This window comes from Phascolarctos cinereus, unplaced genomic scaffold (genome assembly GCF_003287225.1).
Source record: "Phascolarctos cinereus isolate Bilbo 61053 unplaced genomic scaffold, phaCin_HiC Scaffold_4;HRSCAF=312, whole genome shotgun sequence".
Taxonomy (NCBI): Eukaryota; Metazoa; Chordata; class Mammalia; order Diprotodontia; family Phascolarctidae; genus Phascolarctos; species Phascolarctos cinereus.
In genome coordinates, this window is record NW_027555847.1 from 653,173,796 (window position 1) to 653,179,265 (window position 5,470).

Sequence of the window (5,470 nt, forward strand, 5' to 3'; positions counted from 1 at the left end):
CCCTCACCACCTTGGCCGCCGCAGCTGCCCAGCGAGCGAGAGAACGCCCGCCCCCAATTCTCCGCCGCACCGCCGGAGAGCGAGGGACCGCCCGCCCCTGAGCTCTGCGAAGCAGGCCAGCGAACGAGCACCGGCCCCGAGCGCTCTCCACCGTCGCCGCTGCCGCTCCTGCCGCTGCCGCCCCAAAGCCTGCACCCACCCGAGCTCTCCCGCACCCCCGCCGCAGCCGGCCGCTCCCACCGCCGCCTCCCCGCGCTCTGAGGGCGCGGCTGTCACTGGCGTCACAATGAATCCTGCCCCGCCCCTGGCCCGGAGGCGCGAGCTGGAGAGGCTCCGCGGTCCCCATTGGCTGCTCAGCGAAAGCTCCCCCGGGGATTGGTTGGCTCCGTTCCTCCTCTCCGGCCTCTTCCCCTCCCTCCACCTAGGCCCCAGGCGCTTTAGGGGGATTAGCTGCTGCGCTGGAGCCTCCGCCTCCGGCTCCTCTTGCCAGAAAGCGGGGGCTGGGGGACCGGAATAGAGGCTCGGGACCAGGGCGCGTGCCCCTCCGGCACTTGGTCTGGCCGCCCCTCCTCCACCGTCCTGGATTATCCTCCTTCCCTTCCAGAGGGGTGGTAGCTGATCCCGAAGAGCTTAGCTTGCCTCGGGGACTGACTGCCTTTTTCGGGGCTGATGGGCTGGTCCTCCAGTCTGGAAAGACTGACAAGTTCGAGTGGTGTTTCGGTGTTTCTGAGTGACCTTGAACAAATCCCTCTGTGCCCCAAGCAGTTCCCTAAAACTTGATGTTCAGTCCTGCCAGAGTGCAAGTTACCCACACCTCCGAAATCATAGTAAGGACTAATAAAAAAAAAAATGAGCGATCTGTATTTGATTGTAAACTCTTTGAAGGCAGACTGGTTGTACCTTCTCTCTCCATAGAGCTTAGCACAGCAGCACCTGAAACAGTAGTAGTCCCATAAGAGATGCTTGTGACTTACATCATTTCATCCTTCAAAGATTGTATATTTCCATGTGACCATTTCTTCATTGAGGAGAGTCTATTTCTTTCAAGCAGGTTTACAGGTCTCCTTGGGGAACTGTGGACAGGTTTCAAGGGAGCCTCGGAACTTGGATAGAAAAAAAAAATTTACATCTTTATTTTCATTAACTTCTAACTGAAATGTACACTTCAATTATAAATTAAAAATTTTAATTAAAAAATTTTCTGAGAAGGGATACATAGGCTTTAACAGAATGTCAGAGGGGTCTGTGCCTCAGAAAAGGTTAAGAACCTCTGCCTTACAGACCTCTTAGTCAAGTCAGGAAGCAATTATTAAGTACCTACTATGTGCTGGACACCTTATAAGCTCTGAAGATACAAAGAAAGTCAAGAAATAATTCAAGTTTGCTCACAGTCTAAAAAGAGAGACAGCATACAAAACAGCTATGTACAAACAAGATAAATTAGAGATCATCAATAGAGTGAAGGTACTAGCCTGTTTTTTGTAGAAGGTGAGATTTTAGCTGGAGGCCAGGAGATAGAGACGTGGAGGGAGAGAATTACAGGCGTAAGAGACAGCCAGCGAAAAGGCCCATTCAGGAGATGGAGTGTTATGCTTCAGGAGCATCGTGGAGAGACCATTGTTGTTGGATCACAGAGTATGTGGAGGGGACTATGGTGTGAGAATATTGGAAAGGTAGAAAGGGATCAGGTTATGAAGGGCTTTCAAAGCCAAATTAAAGATTTTTATACTTGATCCTAAAGGTAACAGAAAGGTATTGGAGTTTATTGAATAGGAAAGTGACAGGTCACACCTGTGCTTTAGGAAGATCATCTTGACAGCTGAGTAGAAGATAGACTGAGTTAGGGAGAAACCTGAGGCAGGGAGACTATGGCTGTCCAGGCTTGAGGTGATGAGGGCTTGCACCGGGGTGGTAGTAGTATTAGAGAGAAGAGAGTATGTATGAGAGATGTTGGGAAGACATAAGGAACAGAACTTAGCAACAAATTGGGTATGAGGGGGTGAGGGAGTAAGGAGTTGAGGATAATACCTAGGTTGTAAGGTCTATGGGGTGTTCAGGGAGGGCTAGCACTTTGACATGAGGGCTCGTTGAGCCCTTTTCAGGGCTGCTCATCCACCTTTGGTGACCACCCTTCACCCAACTCTCACCTGTGGCTCCAAGAAGCTATAGCATTTGTGCAGTGGTCATACCCCAATAAAACCATCTTGGCAAAGAAGCTAAACCAGGTTGAGGGTAACCAATGGGTCTCCAACCCATGAGTGAGTCAGGAGGATGTCTGCCTCAAGCATGTGAAGACTTCCACTGGTGGAATGGGCAGATGAGAACAATCTGTTCTAAAGGCCACGAAGCAGGTGCTGTGGGGTGTTTAAAGCTTGGTCAGCTATCGGAGATGCCAAGATCCCCAGCCATCTCCAGTTGTCCTGCCTTTTGTCCTGTGACTGGATTTTGATGACTGGAGGAGAGAGTGAGGTCGACAACCCTGTGCAACTCAGCCTCCCTTAAATCCAGTTCACCCCAAAGTCAAGACATTACCCCATGAGGTCATTGGTCCTCTTCAAAACGAAGGACAAACGACACTCCTGGGTGACTGGGAGGACAGTGGTGTGCTTGTCAGTAAATAGGAACGTTGGAAAGAGAGGAGGGCAGAGGTGGAAAGGGAATTAGTTTCCTTTTGGACATATTTTAGTTTAAGATGTCTAAGGATTCCATTCTGAGATATCCAGTGGGCAGTTGGAGTCGTCAGACTAGAGGTCAGGAAAGATTGAGGGCTGGATATACAGATCTAGGAAACATCTTTCTAGAGATGATCATTAAATCCATGGGAGCTGATGAGGTCATCAAATGAAATAGTATAGGAGAAGAAGAGAAAGCCCAGGACAGAGCCTTAGGGAATATCCTGTTAGTGGGTGTGACCTGGATGCAGCAAAGGAGACTGCGTAATCAGACAGATAGGAGGAAAACCAAGAGAAAGCAGGGTCACAAAAACCTAAAAAGAAGAGAATATCAGGGAAAAAAAGAGTGACTGACAGTGTAAAGGGCTGCAGAGAGGTAAAAAGGATGAGGATTGAGAAAAGGCAATTAGATTTGGTCATTAAGAGATCATTGGTAACTGGAGAGAGCAGTTCCAGTGGAATGATAGATCAGAAGCCAGATTTCAGAAAGTGAGGAAGAGTGAGAGGAAAGTAAGTAGAGGCATCTGTTGTAGACAGCTTTATAATAGCAAATGGGGATGGATAGATTAAGAGGTTTATTTGAGGATGAGGGAAAGACATGGGCATGTTTGTAGGCAGCAGGAAAGTAGCCAGCAGTCAGGGAGAGACTGAAGATTAGGGACAGTAGGGATGGGACACTCTGCTAGAGAAGATGGGTTGGAATGGGGTCACTTCTGCGTGGAGAGGAGTTTTCCTTGGCAAAGAAAAGGACTACCTGTTCATGTGAGACACGGCTGCAGGAAGAGACATTGGCAGAAAGTATCTGGGTGATGTAGTGTGAGGAGGAAGTGATAGAGGGAGCTGTCAGGGAATGGCCTTGATTTTTTTTTTCCAGTGAAATATGAGGTCAGCTTCTCAGCTGACTGAATGGGGGAAGGGGAGCCATGGGAGATTTGAAGAGGGGTGAAAAGGTTTGGAAAATATGCTATGGGAATGGGATGATGAGTCAGGTAGGTGGAAAAGGATTGCCTCGCTGCCGATGAGGACCCAGTTGAGATTATGCAGCAAAAATTTATAATGGACTCCCAGTCATCACTGTTCTGTGATTTTCTCCAGCTTTCATCAGCCCCACATGAGCAGGAGTGAAGGTAGTGGATGGTGGGCACTGTCCAGGGTTGAGGTTCAGCAGAACAAGATCATCAATAGGATAAGGGAGCACAAGAATCAAGGATAGAAGAATTGGTTTAACCACAGGTCAAGATGGGGAAGGTGAGGAAACTGTAGCCAGTGCAGGGGTGATGGTTCCCACGAGGAGGAAGAACAGGGTTAGGGGCAGAGATAACAGGTCTGAGCCCTGGAATGGGATACTACTCTGCCTCTTTGCTAACCAATGTGCCCCTTGCCGACAAGATACAGTTACTACTTTTTGGTGGTTCTGTTAGTAGGTAGGGGGAAGTCACAGGATGATTGGCCACAAGATCTGGAAAAGCCAACCACTTGGGCTAGAAAAGGACCGCCTCCTGTATTTGGCAGGACTTCCAGAAAAGGGAGAGGAAGGTATTCCTTTGCCCATCTTCTGCAGCAATGACCAGAAGATTATATGCTTGTCTAGGCAAGCCTGAGTCCTTGTAGCATCTTTCTGTTTCCCAGTTTCTTACCTGGGCACAGACCTATGACCAATGAGCATGAAAACTAGACATTTCCTGATTTCCAGTCATTGAGAAATTTCCAAGTCAGGTGCCAATGGCCCCCTCTGACCCCTGTAACAGTAGAGAAGTCCTTCCTCCAACAAAATGTAGCAGGAGAAAAGACAGAGAAAGTTCGAGGTCTGCCTGGGGTGGTCAGGCCATCTGGATGATGTGATTTGCTTAGACAGTGCACGCCTGAGACAAAAGTGGAATATCTGTTTCAGGAGCCCTACAAAATTGTCTTTATCTTTGGGGAGAGTATAGTATATGTGATGGGTTATTGTTTTATGATTCTGCATTTGTTAATAAAAGTTTATGAGGTTTTTTTGTGTTTTAAGCTTTTCCATAGTAGAAAAAATAAACTACTGTCCTATACCTGATACTTTTATTATATAGCTCACATGGTGGTCATAAGAAGCAATACAAGGACACTCTCAAGTCTGTCTTAGGAACTTTGGAATTGATTGTGGGATGTGGAAGACACTAGCACAGGACCGCCCAGCATAGTGTGCCCTCGTCAGAGAAGGTGCTGGGCTGTATGAGCAAAGCAGAATTGAAGTAGCTTAAAAGAAATGTGAGATGCACAAATTTAAAGAACCCACCCCAATGTTCACATGAACTGTTTGTGCCTGACCTGTGGTTGAGCATTCCAAGCTTGTGTTGGTCTGATCAGCCACAGCAGGACATACTGTAACTTGACTGTAATATAGTGATACCATTTTGGTCCTCTTCAGGAACAAAGGACCACCACTATCATAAATACCTTTCATGTCATCCTTGTGCAGTGGCCATGCTAATCTTTTCTATGGCTTTCTAACTTTAATATATATGTACTGCTAAATTGAGAACCATTGGGTGCTTTTCCTAGAGTGGACCCTATTATCCACTTTTAGAGGACATCCTAGACAGAAGCCACATCTAAGCTTTGTTTTAGATGTATCTAGAGTTATTCTGAGGTAGGGGCAATGAGCCAGAAAGAATGAGAGAATCTTGGCCCTCTTCTTTTTAAGGGTTGAATCTAGATTATGTGAGTTCAGAGCCAAACTCCCTTATGGACCTTATGTCTTTCCTTATAAATTCCAGGTGTCAGACCTTTATCTGACATACTTAACGTAAATATTTTCTTTTTAT

General features: G+C 47.1%; 1 non-coding gene across 1 annotated transcript; it reads right to left on the reverse strand.

The window, feature by feature from the left end:
• Positions 1-5,074: 5,074 nt before the first annotated feature.
• On the reverse strand, positions 5,075-5,181 carry LOC144457283 (U6 spliceosomal RNA). Its single transcript, XR_013486601.1, has one exon. It is a non-coding gene; the product is annotated as a U6 spliceosomal RNA (small nuclear RNA).
• Between the last annotated feature and the right edge of the window lie 289 nt (positions 5,182-5,470).